Source organism: Neovison vison, chromosome 12, assembly GCF_020171115.1.
Source record: "Neovison vison isolate M4711 chromosome 12, ASM_NN_V1, whole genome shotgun sequence".
Lineage (NCBI taxonomy): Eukaryota > Metazoa > Chordata > Mammalia > Carnivora > Mustelidae > Neogale > Neogale vison.
The window spans coordinates 134,272,652-134,295,261 of record NC_058102.1 but is presented as its reverse complement, the minus strand read 5'-3'; the positions used below and the strand labels follow the sequence as shown (position 1 = coordinate 134,295,261).

Below are 22,610 nucleotides of genomic sequence, written 5' to 3'. Positions count from 1 at the left end.
TATTTCCCTATACACGGCCTAATATTTTCTTTCTGTGAGCTCTTAGATCATTCTTTTGTAGGGCTCAGTGGTACCCTCTTTAGCCTATGAAAGCAGATTCCCAAAACAAGCATAGCATCAAATGGCCAAGAGCAGGAGCCATTTCCTGCTCCTGGAGGACAAGCTAAACAGACTTTCAGTCATCCATGTAATCATCTCAATGTAGACATGTTACCAACTACCCAAATGAAGCTCTGTTACTGATTTGACAGCCAGTCCTAGCCCACCAAACCCTACATGTACATGGGAAGGACATCAGAGAATTAGAAAAAGAGGTGGAGTGAGGAGACCCCTACCTTGGGCCATATATCTGTGTAGTTCCGAATCTCCATTCCCCCATTACTCGAGAGGATCTAAGCCAAGATTGGGCTGGAAGTAGATGGTATCGCATTCCTATATGCTGTAAAAAGCCTTCCCCGTGGCTCAAATGATTTTAATACCTCTCAACAGAAAACCTGAAGTATGCTAGTTCATTCAATTCAACCAACCAACAAAAAAAAAAACTGCTCATGATTCTCCTGAAACCTCTATTTTAATATGCTTTTCTAAACAACTCCCAATATCCTGTGTCCTTCATTCCTTTCTGTGTGTGTGTATCCTTCATTTCTGTAATACATCTTGATCTAACTTATCATAAGCCCAAATATTCTGACATCCTTTCTAAAATTCTTATTCCTATCCAACCCCGTGTTGTTATTCTTGAAACTCGACCTCTCCTGCCAATTCCTTCCTTACGTACCTTCACTGTGTTCACTAGACCCACTCCCCATCTTTCTATTATTAAAACATTCACCTATTAAGATGAGAAAAAAAGGAAAAAACCTGAATGTAAATCTCATTTCTGTCACTTATCATATCCAAGTAAGTCACTTTAATCTCTTTTGCATTTCAAATTCTCCATTTAAATAATCACTTGGTGAGGATGTTAAACACAGGTTGTAGTACCAGAGGGCATTTTGATTAATTCATCTCTAAGATGCCCTAAAATCCTGAAATTCTATGTGCTTTTGATTTTGTCTATAGAAAAACAGAAAATACTTAGCTGGCAGAAAGGGAAAAAGTTAATGGAATAAAAGAAAACACCAAGAAAAGCAGAGAAGAAAGAAAAAAAAAGAACAAGAAAAGTCAATGGAGAAAAGGAAAAAAAATCTACAAAAAAAGAAAAAACTTCAAGGAACTGGTCAAAGGAACTAGCCTAAAGGGAAAACTAGATGGGGAAGTCAGTAAACAGGAATCATTTAGAAATATCCTCTAAATAGATGATAAAATAAATTAACGTATCATGGCCTACACCTAGATTACATATCCATCACTTCTGGAAAAAGCATTCATCTCAAGGAGAGCAGACATCTCTATATCTAAGAACTTGCCTGATTAGGTCTTGCTTATGTAAAAGCTAGGTACTATGGCCATAGATAATTAGAGCCATCCTAAAATCTTTGACAGTAAAAACAAGAGACTAGTTGCCACTGCACTAATTACCCCTAGTTATCACTAGTTGTCAAATATATTAGGACAAATGCTTGGACTTACCTGGTTTCTGAGGAAAACTCTAAATCAATAAACACATAACTAAATTTGACTCTCTGAGTTTATCTGACTAGGATCTGTAGCTTAACCCCAGTGCTGCTAAGGGACAAAAGAATCAATGTGGGAGTCACACAGGCTGACAGTCAAATCATGGGTCTACTACTCATTTTTTTTTTTTTTACGTTAAAGGATTCCTTATATGATACCCTCCTTAAACAGAAACACAATTCAAATATAAACACACTTGTAAAACTCTTATTCTCTTAATCAAACCTTTGTTGACAACCACACTCAGCTACTAGCAGCATTTGGATGCAAAGGTTTCACTTGTGCTAATCTGGGCAAGCCAGGCAGAGACTCTGATTTGAAGACGTAACAGACACCCCTGCCAGTGGGCTCCTGCTGCTGTTGCTGCTGCTCCTGCTTCCAGACAGCGCTGGTGGCATCTACTTAGGTTTTCTGCTTCCAGCTGAAGGTTTGCATATTTGTAATGGTTTCCGAATGGCCTCTTCACTGATAAAGCCTTTTTTGGTGAAGGCTGAGATTCTGATTTCAGGGCAGTTGGAGCACAGTCTCCTGAAGTCACTTCCAAAGTGACTTTGGATCACGTTTGGATGTAGGTTTCTTCTCCTTTTTTTCAACTTGGGATTTCTACCTTCACTTCTTTCCTTTTAATTTCTTCCACTTTATTTTCTCCCAGAGTGAAGTTCGCATCATCATCTTCACTCTCCCTAAAATCAGACTCATCCTCAGACTCTCCACCAGTGGCTTGGTTCAGAGTTCTCAGCACTACCGCCATGACTGCCTTCCGAAAGACTCTTCCTCTGCTGTACCACAGCTTTTGATGCTGCTTTTCTTTTCCCTTGAGCACCGCACACATCATGTCCCTCGGTAAGCTTATCCCAATCTAAATCATCACTGGCTACACTGCAATCGGAGAGATGGATTAGTCATTGTCCCAATTTCGCTGCTGCCACATTTTTTTTGGCATTTTTGGCACATTTTTCTGTCTCGAGCCTCTCCCACATCAATGGTGACGGCTGGAAGTTCCTTCACTGATAAAGCTAGCGCCACTTCTAAGTCTCGCTGGTAGAGTTCCTCACCTAAAGCCATCCTTTTTTAGGGGTTTTCTCTTGCAGTGGGATATCTTCTTTCTGGAGATTCTTCAGTTTCAGTTTCCTTGTTTCTAGTATTAACTCCTTTGGTGCTGTTCTGGGCTTCTTATTCAAAGGTGTGGTTGCGGAAAAAAAGTCATCATCACTGCAAGAATTTTCAAACTGTGAGTAACTGACTAGTTTCTTATGCCTCATGGGGGGCACCGTGGCCCCCTCTAAGACTGAAAATTCACAGCGTTCAAGCTCTTGTTACCAGCAGTGGCAGTTTCTGGGTCTGCTACTCTTTAACTATAGGATCATAGGTTAATTAATCAACATTGCTGAACCACAGAAGACTAATTCATAAAAAAATAGGCTGTAACAGCACATCTACTTTGTGATGCTATTATAATGACTATATAAGTAAAGTAAATGTCAAGCATATAATATAGTGCCTAGCACACAGTAGAACTCTCAACAAATGCTTTGCTCTGCATTCCCTTGTTAACCCAGAATTTGTAAAAAAAAAAAAAAAATCCACAAAAATCCTACCTGCTTAAAGAGTCTTCTTCAAAAGTCTTATTTGCCACTAGAGAAAAAAGCAAAGTACATTTTAAATCAACAACAGAAAAATACAGAATATTCAAAGTGTAAGACTGATGTGTTAAAAAGTATTCTTCGGGACCATACCTGGCAACCACACTGGAGTGAATATTAATTATACTATTGGTAGGCAGTTAACTCACTAAGAAATCTTACTTTCTCCTCTACATTTACCAAATGGAAGAAAAGAATGGTATCCATCAGAATTTGATACCTACAAGTGGATGTTTATAATGACCACAATTTTAACCAAACCCTTGAGATTGACAGAAAATCGTGTCATTAGCACAATCATCATCATAGACTGACAATGTCAGGATTCTTCTAAATTCTTCAGGACTTTCACTATGAGGTGCAGTTAAGAGACTATACTTATTTTGGTGTAACACAACAGAACTTCTCCAGCTCTCCAGCAGGGGCTGTTAAGTTTGGGGTGAAACACCTCATCACAAAGTTTGGTCTACAGCCACGCTACTTTGCAGCATGGAAAAACATAGTAAACAGGGGCACCTGGGTGGCTCAGTGGGTTAAAGCCTCTGCCTTCAGCTCAGGTCATGATCTCAGGGTCCTGGGATCGAGCCCCGCATTGGGCTCTCTGCTCAGCAGGGGCCTGCCTCCCCCTCTCTCTCTGCCTGCCTCTCTGCCTACTTGTGATTTCTGTCTGTCAAATAAATAAATTTTAAAAAAATATAGTAAACAGACTCTCTCTGGTCTTATTTCCAATTGCAAGGTAAATATAAAAGCTTTTAGCGATTTTAGTGATTCTGGTTCTATAAAGTATAACCTCTTGAGACAACCTACTTTCATTGCTGGAGAGTCTATCTGGATCCACCTCTTAGACCAGAATGGTACCAAAGATTAGTGCTAGGTAGCAGGATATGACGTCATTGTTCTCAACCTTCCCCACTTTGTGACAAACGTCTGTAGAAATCACACTTTTTCAGTCTGTAAGGCATATGTCATCAGATCCTACACTGATGAACATAACAAAGGACAAAGATTATCTTGAATCACTATATTCAATTACCTCGGAATTTTAATTTTTTAAACATTCAAGAAGATATCCACTGTATGATTGCAACTAGATGACATTCTGGTAAAAGTAAAACTTTTTAAGTTAGGAGATAAGGGTTGTGACAAGGGGAACAGGCACAGCACAGAGAACTTTTAAGGCAGTGAAACTATTCTATGTGATACCACATGATAGATACATGTCATCACACATTTGTTAAAACCCATAGAATGTATAACACCAAGAATGAACCCTGATGTAAATTATGGACTGTGGATGATAAAGATGAGCTAATATAAATATAACAATGTACCACTGTGGTTCAGGATGTTAACAACAAGAAAGGCTACGTGTGAAGAGGAACATGCGGTAAATGGAAACTCCCTGTACTTTCTGCTATATTTTGCAATGAACTTGAAAATGCTGTAAAAAATAAGGTCTATTTACTGTGAAGGAAAAAAACAAAAGGTATCCATTGAGACTGCTAAGTGTTGGTACAAACCAGGTGATTTATCAAGTACTTATTACTTGATTTGCTTCCGGGAACCAAAATTTTGATATATGCTAGGGAGAAGATGCCTACATGATTATCACTTAAAGAAAACTTCAGGCAGGGCGCCTGGGTGGCTCAGTGGGTTAAGCCGCTGCCTTTGGCTCAGGTCATGATCTCAGAGTCCTGGGATCGAGTCCCGCATCGGGCTCTCTGCTCAGCAGGGAGCCTGCTTCCCTCTCTCTCTCTCTCTCTGCCTGCCTCTCTGCCTACTTGTTATTTCTCTCTGTCAAATAAATAAATAAAATCTTTAAAAAAAAAAAAGAAAGAAAACTTCAGGCACTGAGTATCTATAAGATTCCTGTATTGGCAGACAACATCTCACATGAGCTGTTGTGATTTAATGCTGGAGGAATTTAGCACACCCATAGGCAGAGGATTCTTAGAAGCCTGCACTTGACTTCCTCTAGACGTTACTCCATGCACCTTTTCTCTGCTGATTTTGCTTTGTATCATTTCACCATAATAAACCACAGGCATGCATACAAATATGCTGAGACATGTGAGTTCTTCCAGTGAGTAACCACATCTGGGTGTCATTTTGGGAGCCTCTAATACCAATGCATCATATGCAATTTTTATGATTAAGGTTGATGTTTTAAGACACGATTACAATTAGAAGGTTATTTCACAGAACACCTTTCCTTGAATCTGTTTTTCTTAGTATTTGCCTGGGAGACTGCTGTATTTCTATATCCATTTGAATAAAGGCATAAAAGGAATAGATGAAATGTCAGAAAATAATGTGAAACAATCAACAATTTTATTTTAATTGGGAAAAAAAAGAGAATTCTGATGATTACCAATATGTCCTACAGTATAAAAGTTCCTATAAAAAAACTAAAAGGTCACATAAATTTTCTGCAACTAAATAGGGCTTAATTCACTTCTATTGTAGTTAAGAATTGATAAGGTAAGGGATAATTATAGAAAAATATATAACTATCATACACAGTACAATAACACACTATTGGTTATAGAGTTTTTTGTTTCCACTCATTTTCTTAATTTCTTATAGAATTAGAAACAGTTCACCTATTAATGGCAGTTGTTGACAAACTGCTCAAAAACTCAGAAATACTACATTCAAAATGTAGGATGAGTTATCCACTCCAGCCTGAAAATAGTGGATTTGATCTTTAGAGATCAAGAGAACTCATTTGGGGGAAAACAAAGTGAGTTATCTTATATACAGAGATGGTTAAAAACTTGTCAATCTAATTGGCCACATATTCTTGTTAAGCCACAGTTTACCAATTTCTGAAAAAATACAAAATCATGTCACATTAAAACTGTTATCAGGTAAAAATTTCTGATAATCCAGAAAATGCTTTCAATCTTGGCTAAACATCATCACTAACTCTGTCACTGTGGTACAGGTACAAAGAAGTTTAGCAAAAGAAACAACAAAATATGAAATACATTTTAGATTGGGTAGCCTGTTACCTTAGAAGGAAATATACATATGGTAGAAATGTGTTCCAATAGTGATAGATTCCAAAACAATTTTCCTTACTGCTTTCTTTACAGATGAAATTCAGAAAGGAGCAGTAAAAGTAGAGATATCAGAAGAAGGCAAATGAAAGAGGATGGAGAGAGACAGCACTAACAAAAATAGTCCAGTACTGACGTTTTTTACTGACACCGAATCCCTAGCAAGTGAGAACTAGTATATTCAGCATATCACCTTATATTTCCTCCTGGATATTATACTAGTTTTCTGCAATAAAATACTTAAAAAGAGGTCAGTTTCTCCCAAACTGCTGGTCTGTATAAAATATTTCTGATCAAAATTTAAAACTGTCAAAATACAGCTGCATCGTGATTCCATTTCAGAGAAAGGGACTGACAGTGGCTTCCTGCTTATTGCTTCCAGATTTTTGTCCTAGTATTCATCCAGGAGAATGTACCAGGGACTTGAAGAAAAGCTCAAGTATCTCTACAAAAAACAGGTAAGAAAGACAACACTTTTCCTCACACTTGACCCCTAGGTTTTGACAATTATGGAAAAATGTTGGCCAGTCTACTCACAAGGCTAGACCATTTCCCCTTGACCCTGTCCAGGTAGATACTGCAGTTAGAAAAAGTTAGGAAGGACCTTACTTGATGTGTTATTTTTCCATATTTGGACACAAAATGTACCAGTCACATAAATAACAGACCTTACAACTCAAAAATGGTTCTTCTGAAAAGGTTACCACCAAAGAACTTTTAAAAGTTAAATCCAACTTTTTTTAGTGATTTTATTTGATACAATTAATACTCCATGAAATTTTTTTTCAAATTTTTCAACAACATTTCCTCTAATTCCTCTCCTAAGTTTCCCCAGCCACTTCTCAGTCTTCTGTACCAAGTCTTACACCTCTATCCACACTTTATATACTGGTATTCCCAGGCTTTGTTCACTGGCCTTCGTCTATTTCTATATGTTTTCCATCATGGACAAGCTCAATCTTTGTCCAAGCTGTGACTTTGCCTAATAATTCTAATCAGTTTATTTCAAATCAGCACCTCCAAACTTGATGCTCTATCTCCAGCTAGAAACTCCTAGTATTCAATTATCCAATTACTGAAAATATACTACATGGATATTCCATCAAATTCAACATATACAGAAAATACCTGGTCTTCCCTATTCCCACTGCACTCCGATAAAGTCCTACTCATTCTTCATGGCCAGGTTAAATGTTAGTGCACAACCTGGAAATATATGACTCTTCTAAGATTTCTTCTTCCCTCTCCCTTTTTAAAGATTTTATTTATTTATTTGAGGCGGTCCTAAGGGGAAAATATATAGCCATCCAAGCCTCACTCAAAAAAATTGAAAAATCCAGAACACACCAGCTGTCTCTACACCTTAAAGAACTGGAGGATCAACAACAAATCAAACCAACTCCACACATAAGAAGGGAAATCATCAAGATTAGAGCTGAGATCAATGAGGGAGAAACCAGAGATACAGTAGAACGCATCAATGAAACTAGAAGCTGGTTTTTTGAAAGAATCAATAAGATCGATAAGCCACTGGCTACACTAATCCAAAAGAAAAGAGAGAAAGCCCAAATTCATAAAATTATGAATGAAAAGGGAGAGATCACAACTAACGCCAAGGAAGTAGAAACAATCATCAGAAGTTATTACGAACAGTTATATGCCAATAAGCTTAGCAACCTAGATGAAATGGATGCATTCCTGGAAAAATATAAACTCCCAAAATTGAACCAGGAAGAAATCGACAACCTGAATAGACCGATATCTAATAACAAGATTGAATCAGTGATCAAAAACCTCCCAGAAAACAAGAGCCCAGGACCTGACGGATTCCCTGGGGAATTCTACCAAACCTTCCAAGAAGAAATAACACCTATTCTCCTGAAGCTGTTTCAAAAAATTGAAGCAGAAGGAAAACTTCCAGACTCTTTCTATGAATCCAGCATTACCCTGATCCCCAAACCAGGCAAGGACCCTACCAAAAAGGAGAATTTCAGACCAATATCACTGATGAATATGGATGCTAAGATTCTCAACAAGATCCTAGCCAACAGGATCCAACAGCACATTAAAAAGATTATCCACCATGATCAGGTGGGATTCATCCCTGGGCTACAAGGATGGTTCACATTCGCAAATCAATCAATGATATACAACAAATTAATATGAGAAGAGAGAAGAACCACATGGTCCTCTCAATTGATGCAGAAAAAGCATTTGACAAATCCAGCATCCGTTCCTGATTAAAACGCTTCAAAATACAGGGATAGAGGGAACATTCCTGAACCTCATCAAATCTATCTATGAAAGACCCACAGCAAATATCATCCTCAATGGGAAAAAGTTTGCCGTCTTCCCATTGAGATCAGGAACAAGACCAGGATGCCCACTTTCACCACTCTTATTCAACATAGTATTAGAAATCCTAGCAACAGCAATCAGACAACAGAGAGAAATAAAAGGTATCCAAATTGGCAATGAAGAAGTCAAACTCTCTCTCTTTGCAGATGACATGATTCTTTATATGGAAAACCAAAAGACTCCACCCCCAAACTACTAGAACTCATACAGCAATTCAGCAACGTGACAGGATACAAAGTCAATGTGCAGAAATCAATGGCTTTCTTATACACTAACAATGAAAATACAGAAAGGGAATTAGAGAATCGATTCCATTTATTATAGCACCAAGAACCATAAGATACCTGGGAATAAACCTAACTAAAGAGGCAAAGGATCTGTACTTGAGGAACTACAGAACACTCATGAAAGAAATTAAAGAAGACCCAAATAGATGGAAGACCATTCCATGCTCTTGGATCGGAAGAATAAACATTGTTAAAACGTCTATACTGCCTAGAGCAATCTATACTTTTAATGCCATTCCGATCAAAATTCCACCGGCATTCTTCAAAGACCTGGAGCAAATAATCCTAAAAATTTGTATGGATGGAATCAGAAGAGACCCCGAATCGCTAAGGAAATGTTGTAAAACAAAAATAAAGCTGGCGGCATCACCTTACCTGATTTCAAGCTTTATTACAAAGCTGTGATCACCAAGACAGCATGGTACTGGCATAAAAACAGATATATAGACCAGTGGAACAGAGTAGAGAGCCCAGATATGGACCCTCAATGCTATCTACGGTCAATTAATCTTTGACAAAACAGGAAAAAATATACAGTGGAAAAAAAGACAGTCTCTTCAATAAATGGTGCTGGGAAAACTGGACAGCTATATGTAGAAGAATGAAACTCGACCATTCTCATGCACCTTACTCAAAGATCAACTCAAAATGGATAAAAGACCTCAATGTGAGACAGAAATCCATCAGAATCCTAGAGGAGAATATAGGCAGTAATCTCTTTGATATCAGCCACAGCAACTTCTTTCAAGATACATCTCCAAAGGCAAAGGAAACAAAAGCGAAAATAAACTTCTGGGACTTCATCAAAATCAAAAGCTTCCGCACAGCAAAGGAAACAGTCAAAAAAAAAAGAAAAAAAGAGGCAACCCACAGAATGGGAGAAGATATTTGCAAATGACAGTACAGACAAAAGGTTGATATCCAGGATCTATAATGAACTCCTCAAACTCAACCCACACGAAACAGACAAACACATCAAAAAATGGGCAGAAGATATGAACAGACACTTCTCCAATCAAGACATACAAATGGCTATCAGACACATGAAAAAATGCTCATCATCATTAGCCCTCAGGGAGATTCAAATTAAAACTACATTGAGATATCACCTTACACCAGTTAGAATGGCCAAAAGACAGGAAACAACATGTGTTGGAGAGGATGTGGAGAAAGGGGAACCCTCTTACACTGTTGTTGGGAATGCAAGTTGGTGCAGCCTCTTTGGAGAACAGTGTGAAGATTCCTCAATAAATTAAAAATAGAGCTTCCCTATGACCCTGCCATTGCACTCCTGGGTATTTACCCCAAAGACACAGATGTCGTGAAAAGAAGGGCCATCTGTACCCCAATGTTTATAGCAGCAATGGCCACAGTCACCAAACTATGGAAAGAACCAAGATGCCCTTCAACGGATGAATGGATAAGGAAGATGTGGTCCATATACACTATGGAGTATTATGCCTCCATCAGAAAGAATGAATACCCAACTTTTGTAGCAACATGGACGGGACTGGAAGAGATTATGCTGAGTGAAACAAGTCAAGCAGAGAGAGTCAATTATCATATGGTTTCACTTATTTGTGGAGCATAACAAATAGCATGGAGGACAAGAGGTGTTAGAGAGGAGTAGGGAATTTGGGTAAATTGGAAGGGGAGGTGAACCATGAGAGACTATGGACTCTGAAAAACAGTCTGAGGGGTTTGAAGTGGCGGGGGGGTGGGAGGTTGGGGTACCAGGTGGTGGGTATTATAGAGGTCACAGCTTGCATGGAGCACTGGGTGTGGTGAAAAAATAATAAATAATGTTTTTCTGAAAATAAATAAATAAATAAATAAATAAAGATTTTATTTATTTATTTGACAGAGAAACAGCGAGAGGGGGAACACAAGCAGGGGGAGGGGGAGTGGGAGAAGCAGGCTTCCCATGGAGCAGGGACCCCAATATGGTGCTTTATCCCAGGACCTTGGGATCATGACCTGAGCTGAAGGCAGCTATTAAATGACTGAGCCACCCAGGCATCTGCCTCTCTCCTCTTTCTACATCCAATAATCATGAAACTGTATTAACTATACTTCTTTTCTAGCATTGCTTTATATTTCCCCTGCCACTGCCCTACACAAACATGAGCTCTTAACTGATGACTTCCAGAAGGAAAAAAAAGCCACCAACTAGTATTGTTATTTCTTAAATGAATAAAAAGATTTTAAGCAAAACAAATGAGAAAGGGGGCACCTGGGTGACTCAGTAAAGCATCTGCCTTCACCTCAAGTCATGGTCTCAGGGTCCTGGATCAAGCCCCATACTAGGCTCCCTGCTCAATGGGGAGTCTGCTTCTCCCTCTCCCTCTGCCCCTCTGCCCCACTTGTGCTCTCTCTCAAATAAATAAAATCTTTTAAAAATTTTAAATTTTTAAGAAATGAGAAAAACATGAGGCCTAGTAAAAGAACAACATTGTAAATTGATTAAATTGAGCCTCCTGACTTTTTCAGTAAAGAGGAGTGAACATGTCATAATGGGCTGATACTAGACTAAGGAAATATCTGTGTCCATTATCTTCCAGTCTCTTTACATGGTTTTTCCCAATCTATCCTCCACATGAGGGGTGACCAAACTATGGCCACAGGCCAAGTCGGACCAGTCACATGTGCCTGTGCCCCCATAAAACTTTATTTACAGAACCAGATGGTTGGTTCTTGCTATTCACCTACGTATTGTTACAGCTGCTTTCACACTATAGTGGTAGTTGTAGTTGAAAAACCACAGGGCCTAAAATATTCACTATCTGGCCCTTTAGAGAAAAAGCTTGGTGATCACTATTTTGTGCCACAACCAGAAGGCCTTAATTCAAATCTAATCTTGTTACCCTTCTTCATATTCTCCAGTGAGTCTCTGCATCAAGTACTGCTGGCTCCCTCCCCAATAACCATGTCATAGTCTTCATTCTTGCTGGAAAACCAGAACTTTATTTGGATATTTATTGTCCCAAACACGAAGAAGGTTGCCTTACCCCAACTTCAAAAGAATAAAGGATTATTATAAGCTAATTACAGTACCTGGTTTACCAGTGGCTGGTTTAGGAACAAGCATGTTATATAACCTAGCTTATAAGATGTTAGAGGAAAATTGCTGCAAGCCTCTGAGTTTTCTTCTTATTTAAAAGAAACATATAGGGGTGCCTGGATGGCTCAATTGTCAAGTGTCAGCCTTCAGCTCGGGTCATGATTCCAGGGTCCTGGGATCCAGCCCCACATCAGGCTCCCCACTCAGCAAGAGGCCTGCTTCTCCCTCTGCCGCTTCCCCCGGCTTGTATTCCCTCTCTGTCTGTCTCTCTCTGTCAAATAAACAAATAAAATCTTTAAAAAAAATAAAAGAAGCATATAAAGAAAAACAGTCCTTCCATTCACTGGATATTGTCATGTGAGAATATGCCTCAAACCGTTGCTAATTAGCCAATCAGGAAAGGGCATACAAAATATTGCCAACCTCAAAGCCAAAAAGAGACAACTGGGATCCTGGAGACATCACTGAACCATCAAAACAATTCTGGTTCCTACTGTTTAAGTCTCTGTTTGGTTTGGTTTGCTTTTTTTAGATTTATTTATTTGAGAGAGAGTGAACGCGTGCTAGAGAGAGTGCATGAATGGGAGAATGGCAGAGGAAGAGAATCGTCAAGCAGACTCCATGCTGAGCACGGAGCCCTGTGGCATGTGGGGCTTGATCTCATGACTGATGAGACTGTGACCTGAGCTAAAACTAAGAGTCAACGCATAATGACTAAGCCACCCAGGTGGCCCCGTTTTAGTCACTATTATAAGTCACCTGTTATTTGCAGCTAAAAGCATTCAACCTGATAAATTTCCCAAGGTCTACAGGGTAAGATCTACACCTTTCCATGGTACTGAAAAACTTTCATTAGCTTGCCTTAGCTAAGTATTCACCCATTCCAACCATTCCCATAGCACACTTTTTGCACCAGCAAAACTGAACTGCTCGTAAGTGCTCCAAAGTTCACTCATACATCTGAGCGTCTGCACTGCTGTTCCCTCTGCAAAACATGTAATCTTGATGGACATTCCTCTTGCCAAACATGGTTCTTCTGCTTATTTACCTGGCAAACTTACTACTCAGTCTGCATACTATCGACTCAATATTAAATACCAATAAAAACATAACAATGAGAATTATAAACACTAGGGCACTCTGGCACATAGTAAGCACGGAATAAACTAAATAATAAAAATAAAGTAGTAAAAATAGAAGAAATAATAAAAATGACAATGATAATAACAAACTCCTAGAGGGCAAGGATTGTGTTTTTTGAATGTTTGTATTCTCCATCAGAGTGACAGTAGCTAAAAGACACTTGATAGTTATTTGCTAAGTGAACAAATGAAAATGAGTAAATTGCCAAACCAACCTACAGATATTCTTTGATAAAAGTCTACTAAATTAAATGTTTCTTCATGCATTTTAGATTGTACAATGTACTAGATGCCACATCTAGGGAGAATGGTAGCATTTTTGTTATTGTGAACCATTTTTCTTCTTTTATTATAATCTGTTGAGCCTCAGTTGCCCATTTGAATTTTTATTATGATAATCTCTTTACTAATGGCAACTGAGTATCATGTTCTAACAAAATTACACTATCCCGGGGCGCCTTGGTGGCTCAGTGCGTTAAAGCCTCTGCTTTCGGCTCATCATGATCCCAGGGTCCTGGGATACAGCCCTGCATTGGGCTCTCTGCTCAGCAGGAAGCCTGTTTCCCTTCCACTCTCTGCCTGTCTCTCTGCCTACCTGTGATTTCTCTCTGTAAAATAAATAAAATATTTTTTAAAAATTACACTATCATGACAATTATGCAACAAAAGGAAGAAAAGATTGTTCTAATAAAGTCAACATATCTCATTCTCTTTTACTAATGAGAAATTAGTAAATAGTTGTTAATGGTGAGATCTTGTTGATACAACAATATGTAAAACACCCTATGCTTCTCAAGGCTTTTCTTTTCTGATTCCCGTACCATAGACGGTCACCTTTAAAGAAAAAAAAAAACAGTCTCACTGGTATTGCTGCATACTAGCTAAGTTTTCCAGTTCGTATTTTTTGCCATTTGTTTCTGGTACCAGGAAAGTATTGTAGAGTTCCCAGTTTTAAGGATAGCTCCTTTTTTAATGAGACAAATCAGTATGTAATAATATTTACTAAATGTAATCCACTTGTAAAAATTTAAAGATCCATTTTCGTAACAAGTTCAATTTGTTTTAATATGATTAAAGAGGAAGTATAAAACATACTAACTTAAAAATCTTTCTCTCTAACGGGAAGGAGTCAAGATGGCAGAGACGTAGCAGGCTGAGACTACTTCAGCTAGCAGGAGATCAGCTAGAGAGCTTATCTAAAGAGTGCAAACACCTGCAAATCCATCGGCAGATCGAAGAGAAGAAGAACAGCAATTCTAGAAACAGAAAAACCACCACTTTCTGAAAGGTAGGACTGGCAGAGAAGTGAATCCAAAGCGCCGGGAAGAGAGACCTTGGGGGAGGGGCCGGCTCCCGGCAAGCGGCGGAGCAACTGAGCACAAAATCGGGACATTTAAAAGTCTGTTCCGCTGAGGGACATCGCTCCAGAGGCTAAACCGGGGCGAAGCCCACGCGGGTTCAGCGTGACCTCAGGCCTCGCAGGGTCACAGAAGGATCGTGGGTGTCTGAGTGTCACAGAGCTTGCGGGTATTGGAGCGGGAAAGCCGGCTACAGAGACAGAGCCAACAGTAAGCTCGCAGTTCGGGGTTACCTTGAACCGGTCGCAGGCTCGGTGAGCTCGGAGTGCAGCCGGAGGTCAGGCAGACGGGAGTTACGGGCGCTGTTCTCTGAGGGCGCACTGAGGAGTGGGGCCCCGGGCTCTCGGCTCCTCCGGGCCGGAGACCAGGAGGCCACCATTTGTATTCCCGTCCTCCAGAGCTCTACGGAAAGCGTTCAGGGAACAAAAGCTCCTGAAAGCAAAGCCCAGCGGATTACTCAGCTCGGCCCCTGGTAAGGGCGGTGCAGTTCCGCCTGGGGCAAAGACACTTGAGAATCACTACACCAGGCCCCTCCCCCAGAAGATCAACAAGAAATCCATCCAAGACCAAGTTCACCTACCAAGGAGTGCAGTTTCAATACCAAGGAGAGCAGCAGAATTTCAGAGGAGGAGAAAGCAAAGCACAGAACTCATGGCTTTCTCCCTGTGATTTTTGAGTCTTGCAGTTAAAGTAATTTTTTTCTTTTTCGTTTTTTTTCTCTTCTTTTGCTAAATTTTTAATGTTTTAAAATTTTTTTAATTTTTTTTAAAATTTTTTTAAATTTTTACCCTTTTCATTTTTAACGTTTTTTAACTAGTTTATCTAATTTATATATTTTTTCTCTTTCATATTTTTCTTTATTCGTTTTCTTTTTTTAGTTCCTTTTTTTTCCTTTTTTTTTCTTTCTTTTTTTAGAACCTCTTTTTATCCCCTTTCTCCCCCCTCACGATTTGGGATCTCTTCTGATTTGGTTAAAGCATATGTTCCTGGGGTTGTTGCCACCCTTTTAGTATTTTACTTGCTCCTTCAGATACTCTTATCTGGAGAAAAAGACAAGGCGGAAAAATTCGCCAAAAAAAAACAACAAGAGGCAGTGCCGAAGGCTAGGGACCTAATCAATACAGACATTGGTAATATGTCAGATCTAGAATTCAGAATGACAATTCTCAAGGTTCTAGCCGGGCTTGAAAAGGGCATGGAAGATATTAGAGAAACCCTCTTGGGAGATATAAAAGCCCTTTCTGGAGAAATAAAAGAACTAAAATCTAACCAAGTTGAAATCAAAAAAGCTCTTAATGAGATGCAATCACAAATGGAGGCTCTCACTGCTAGGATAAATGAGGCAGAAGAAAGAATTAGCGATCTAGAAGACCAAATGACAGAGAATAAAGAAGCTGAGCAAAAGAGGGACAAACAGCTACTGGACCACGAGGGGAGGATTCGAGAGATAAGGACACCATAAGATGAAACAACATTAGAATAATTGGGATTCCAGAAGAAGAAGAAAGAGAAAGGGGAGCAGAAGGTATACTAGAGAGAATTATTGGGGAGAATTTCCCCAATATGGCAAAGGGGACAAGCATCAAAATTCAGGAGGTTCAGAGAACGCCCCTCAAAATCAATAAGAATAGACCCACACCACGTCACCTGATAGTAAAATTTACAAGTCTTAGTGACACAGAGAAAATCCTGAAAGCAGCCCGGGAAAAGAAGTCTGTAACATAAAATGGTAAAAATATTAGATTGGCAGCTGACTTATCCACATAGACCTGGCAGGCCAGAAAGAGCTGGCATGATATTTTCAGAGCACTAACGAGAAAAACATGCAGCCAAGAATACTATATCCAGCTAGGCTATCATTGAAAATAGAAGGAGAGATTAAAAGCTTCCAGGACAAACAAAAACTGAAAGAATTTGCAAACACCAAACCAGCTCTACAGGAAATATTGAAAGGGGTCCTCTAAGCAAAGAGAGAGCCTACATGTGGTAGATCAGAAAGGAACAGAGACAATATACAGTAACAGTCACCTTACAGGCAATACAATGGCACAAAATTCATGTCTCTCAAGAGCTACCCTGAATGTTAATGGGCTGAATGCCCCAATCAAAAGACATAGGGTATCAGAAAGGATAAAAAACAAAACCCATCTATATGTTGCCTCCAAGAAACTCATTTTAAGCCTGAAGACACCTCCAGATTTAAAGTGAGGGGATGGAAAAGAATTTACCATGCTAATGGACATCAGAAGAAAGCAGGAGTGGAAATCCTTATATCAGATCAATTAGATTTTAAGCCAAAGACTATAATAAGAGATGAGGAAGGACACTATATCATACTCAAAGGGTCTGTCCAACAAGAAGAGCTAACAATTTTAAATATCGATGCCCCCAACGTGGGAGCAGCCAACTATATAAGCCAATTAATAACAAAATCAAAGAAACACATCAACAATAATACAATAATAGTAGGGGACTTTAACACTCCCCTCACTGAAATGGACAGATCATCCAAGCAAAAGATCAACAAGGAAATAAAGGCCTTAAACGACACACTGGACCAGATGGACATCACAGATATATTCAGAACACTTCATCCCAAAGCAACAGAATATACATTCTTCTCTAGTGCACATAGAACATTCTCCAGAATAGATCACATCCTCGGTCCTAAATCAGGACTCAACCGGTATCAACAGATTGGGATCATTCCCTGCATATTTTCAGACCACAATGCCCTGAAGCTAGAACTCAATCACAAGAGGAAATTTGGAAAGAACCCAAATACATGGAGACTAAACAGCATCCTTCTAAAGAATGAATGGGTCAACCGGGAAATGAAAGAAGAATTGAAAAAAATCATGGAAACAAATGATAATGAAAACACAATGGTTCAAAATCTGTGGGACACAACAAAGGCAGTCCTGAGAGGAAAATATATAGCGGTACAAGCCTTTCTCAAGAAACAAGAAGGGTCTCAGGTACACAACCTAACCCTACACCTAAAGGAGCTGGAGAAAGAACAAGAAAGAGACCCTAAGCCCAGCAGGAGAAGAGAAATCATAATGATCAGAGCAGAAATCAATGAAATAGAAACCAAAAAAACAATAGAACAAATCAACGAAACTAGGAGCTGGTTCTTTGAAAGAATTAATAAAATTGATAAACCCCTGGCCAGACTTATCAAAAAGAAAAGAGAAAGGACCCAAATAAATAAAATCATGAATGAAAGAGGAGAGATCACAACTAACACCAAAGAAATACAAACGATTATAAGAACATACTAGGAGCAACTCTACGCCAACAAATTTGACAATGTGGAAGAAATGGATGCATTCCTAGAAACATATAAACAACCACAACTGAACCGGGAAGAAATAGAAAGCCTGAACAGACCCATAACCAGTAAGGGATTGAAACAGTCATTAAAAACCTCCAAACAAACAAAAGCCCAGGGCCAGATGGCTTCCCGGGGCAATTCTACCAAACATTTAAAGAAGAACTAATTCCTATTCTCCTGAAATGGTTCCAAAAAATAGAAATGGAAGGAAAACTTCCAAACTCATTTTATGAGGCCAACATCACCTTGATGCCAAAACCAGACAAGGATCCCATCAAAAAAGAGAGCTATAGACCAATATCCTTGATGAACACAGATGCGAAAATTCTCACCAAAATACTAGCCAATAGGATTCAACAGTACATTAAAAGGATTATTCACCACGACCCAGTGGGATTTATTCCAGGGCTGCAAGGTTGGTTCAACATCTGCAAATCAGTCAATGTGATACAACACATCAAGAAAAGAAAGAACAAGAACCATATGATACTCTCAATAGATGCTGAAAAAGCATTTGACAAAGTACAGCATCCCTTCCTGATCAAAACCCCTCAAAGTGTAGGGATAGAGGGCACATACCTCAATATCATCAAAGCCATCTAGGAAAAACCCACCGCAAATATCATTCTCAATGGAGAAAAACTGAAAGCTTTTCCGCTAAGGTGAGGAACATGGAAGGGATGTCCATTATCACCACTGCTATTCAACATAGTACTAGAAGTCAGCAATCAGACAACAAAAGGAAATTAAAGGCATCCAAATCGGCAAAGAAGAAGTCAAACTATCACTCTTCGCAGATGATATGATACTATATGTGGAAAACCCAAAAGACTCCACTCCAAAACTGCTAGAACTTGTACAGGAATTCAGTAAAGTGTCAGGATATAAAACCAATGCACAGAAATCAGTTGCATTTCTCTACATCAACAACAAGACAGAAGAAAGAGAAATTAAGGAGTCAATCCCATTTACAATTGCACCCCAAACCATAAGATACCTAGGAATAAACCTAACCAAAGAGGCACAGAATCTATACTCAGAAAACTATAAAGTACTCATGAAAGAAATTGAGAAAGACACAAAGAAATGGAAAAATGTTCCATGCTCCTGCATTGGAAGAATAAATATTGTGAAAATGTCTATGCTACCTAAAGCAATCTACACATTTAATGCAATTCCTATCAAAGTAACATCCATCTTTTTCAAAGAAATGGAACAAATAATCCTAAAATTAATATGGAACCAGAAAAGACCTCGAATAGCCAAAGGAATATTGAAAAAGAAAGCCAAAGTTGGTGGCATCACAATTCCGGACTTCAAGCTCTATTACAAAGCTGTCATCATCAAGACAGCATGGTACTGGCACAAAAACAGACACATCGATCAATGGAACAGAATAGAGAGCCCAGAAATAGACCCTCAACTCTATGGTCAACTAATCTTCGACAAAGCAGGAAAGAATGTCCAATGGAAAAAAGACAGCCTCTTCAATAAATGGTGTTGGGAAAATTGGACAGCCACATGCAGAAAAATGTAATTGGACCATTTCCTTACACCACACACGAAAATAGACTCAAAAGGGATGAAGGACCTCAATGTGAGAAAGGAATCCATCCAAGTCCTTGAGGAGAACACAGGCAGCAACCTCTTCGACCTCAGCCGCAGCAACATCTTCCTAGGAACATTGCCAAAGGCAAGGGAAGCAAGGGCAAAAATGAACTATTGTGATTTCATCAAGATCAAAAGCTTTTGCACAGCAAAGGAAACAGTTAACAAAACCAAAAGACAACTGACAGAATGGGAGAAGATATTTGCAAACGACATATCAGATAAAGGACTAGTGTCCAAAATCTTTAAAGAACTTAGCAAACTCAACACCCAAAGAACAAATAATCCAATCAAGAAATGGGCAGAGGACATGAACAGACGTTTCTGCAAAGACATCCAGATGGCCAACAGACACATGAAAAAGTGCTCCATATCACTCGGCATCAGGGAAATACAAATCAAAACCACAATGAGATATCACCTCACAGCAGTCAGAATGGCTAAAATCAACAGGTCAGGAAATGACAGATGCTGGCGAGAATGCGGAGAAAGAGGAACCCTCCTAAACTGTTGGTGGGAATGCAAGCTGGTGCAACCACTCTGGAAAACAGCATGGAGGTTCCTCAAAATGTTGAAAATAGAACTGCCCTATGACCCAGCAAGTGCACTACTGGGTATTTACCCTAAAGATACAAACGTAGTGATCCAAAGGGGCACGTGCACCCGAATGTTTATAGCAGCAATGTCCACAATAGCCAAACTATGGAAAGAACCTAGATGTCCATCAACAGATGAATGGATCAAGAAGATGTGGTATATATACACAATGGAATACTATGCAGCCATCAAAAGAAATGAAATCTTGTCATTTGCGACAACATGGATGGAACTAGAGCGTATCATGCTCAGCGAAATAAGTCAAGCGGAGACAGACAACTATCATATGATCTCCCTGATATGAGGCAGTGGTGATGCAACATGGGGGATTAAGTGGGTAGAAGAAGAAGAAATGAAACCAGATGGGATTGGGAGGGAGACAAACCATAAGTGACTCTTAATCTCACAAAACAAACTGAGGGTTGCTTGGGGGAGGGGGATTGGGAGAAGGAGGGTGAGGTTATGGACATTGGGGAGGGTATGTGCTTTGGTGAGTGCTGTGAAGTGTGTAAACCTGGCGATTCACAGACCTCTACCACTGGGGATAAAAATATATGTTTATAAAAAATAAAAAAAATTTAAAAATAAATAAATTAATTAATTAATTATATACATTTTTAAAAATCTTTCTCTTATTTACACAAAGATATAAGGGGTTTTTGGGGGTCATGACTATAATAATGAATTTCTTTTCAGACAATAATGTCTTATATTTTAAATTGCCTACCATTAACTTCCTTTTTGTTGTTGTCACACTTAGGTACTTTTTTTAAAATTATGTTCAGTAGCCAGCATATACTACATCATAAGTTCTGGATGTAGTGTTCAATGATTAATTAGCTGCGTATAACACCGAGTGCTCATCACAACATGTGCCCTCCTTAATTCTCATCACCCAGTTCCCCCATACCCCAACCCCCTCCGTTCCATAACCTTCAGTTTATTTCATGGAGTCTGGTCTCTCTAATAAATTTGTTCCTATTGTTCATGACAGTATTTAAATTCTTAAATAATTCTGAATATGGGACTATTAAGAAAGATATTAAGAGACTGTCTTTTTTCCACACTGTATTTTTTCCTGCTTTGTCGAAGATTATTTGCCCATAGAGTTGAGGGTCCATATCTGGGCTCTCTACTCTGTTCCACTGGTCTATGTGTCTGTTTTTATGCCAGTACCATGCTGTCTTGGTGACCACAGCTTTGTAGTAAAGCTTGGAATCAGGTAATGTGATGCAGCCAGTTTTACTTTTGCTTTTCAACATTTCCTCAGCAATTTCGAGTCTCTTCTGATTCCATACAAATTTTTAAAATTATTTGCTTCAGCTCTTTGAAAAATACTGGTGGAATTTTAATTGGAATGGCATTAAAAGTATAGATTGCTCTAGGCAGTATAGACATTTTAACAATGTTTGTTCTTCTGATCCAAGAGCATGCAATGATCTTCCATCTTTTACTGTCTTCTTCGAGTTCTTTCATGAGTGTTCTGTAGTCCCTTTAGTACAGATCCTTTATCTCTTTGGTTAGGTTTATTCCCAGGTAGCTTATGTTTCTTGGTGCTATAGTAAATGGAATCGATTCTCTAATTTCCCTTTGTATGCTTTCATTGTTAGTGTATAAGAAAGCCACTGATTTCTGTACATTGACTTTGTATCCTGCCACGTTACTGAATTGCCATATGAGTTTTAGTAGTTTGGGGATGGGGTCTTTTGGGTTTTCCACATAAAGTATCATGTCATCTGCAAAGAGAGAGAGTTTGACTTCTTCACTGCCAATGTGGATACCTTTTATTTCTCTTAGTTGTCTGATTGCTGTTGCTAGGACTTCTAATACTATGTTGAACACGAGTGGTGAGAGTGGGCCTCCTTGTCGTGTTCCTGCTCACAATGGGATGGCTGCGAGCTTTTTCCCATTGAGGATGATATTCTCTGTGGGTTTTCCATAGATAGATTTTATGAATTTGAGGAATGTTCCCTCTCTCCCTGTACTTTGAAGCATCTGAATCAGGAATGGATGCTGGATTTTGTCAAATGCTTTTTCCTGCATCAATTGCGAGGACCATGTGGTTCTTCTCTCTTCTATTATTGATTTGCTCTATCACATTGATTGATTTGCAAATGTTAAACCATCCTTTCAACCCAGGGATGAATCCCACCTGATCATGGTGGATGATCTATTTAACGTGCTGTTGGATCCCATTTGCTAGGATCTTGTTGAGAATCTTAGCATCCATAATCATCAGGGATATCGTCTGAAATTCTCCTTTTTGGTGGGGTCTTTGCCATCTTTGGGCATCAGGTTAATGCTGGCTTAAAGACAGTCTCTTCAATAAATGGTGCTAGGAAAACTGGACAGCTATATATGAAGAATGAAACTCAACCATTCTCTTACATCATACACAAAGGTAAACTCGAAGTGGATCAAAGACCTGAATATGAGACAGGAATCCATCAGAATCCTAGAGGAGAACATAGGCAGTAACCTATTCGACATTGGCCACAACAACTTCTTTCAAGCTAGGTCTCCAAAGGCAAAGGAAACAA

At 39.1% G+C, this 22,610-nt stretch overlaps 1 pseudogene; it reads right to left on the bottom strand.

Moving 5' to 3' along the window:
* Nucleotides 1-1,795: 1,795 nt before the first annotated feature.
* Nucleotides 1,796-2,980, bottom strand: LOC122892084 (annotated as a pseudogene).
* Nucleotides 2,981-22,610: the final 19,630 nt, after the last annotated feature.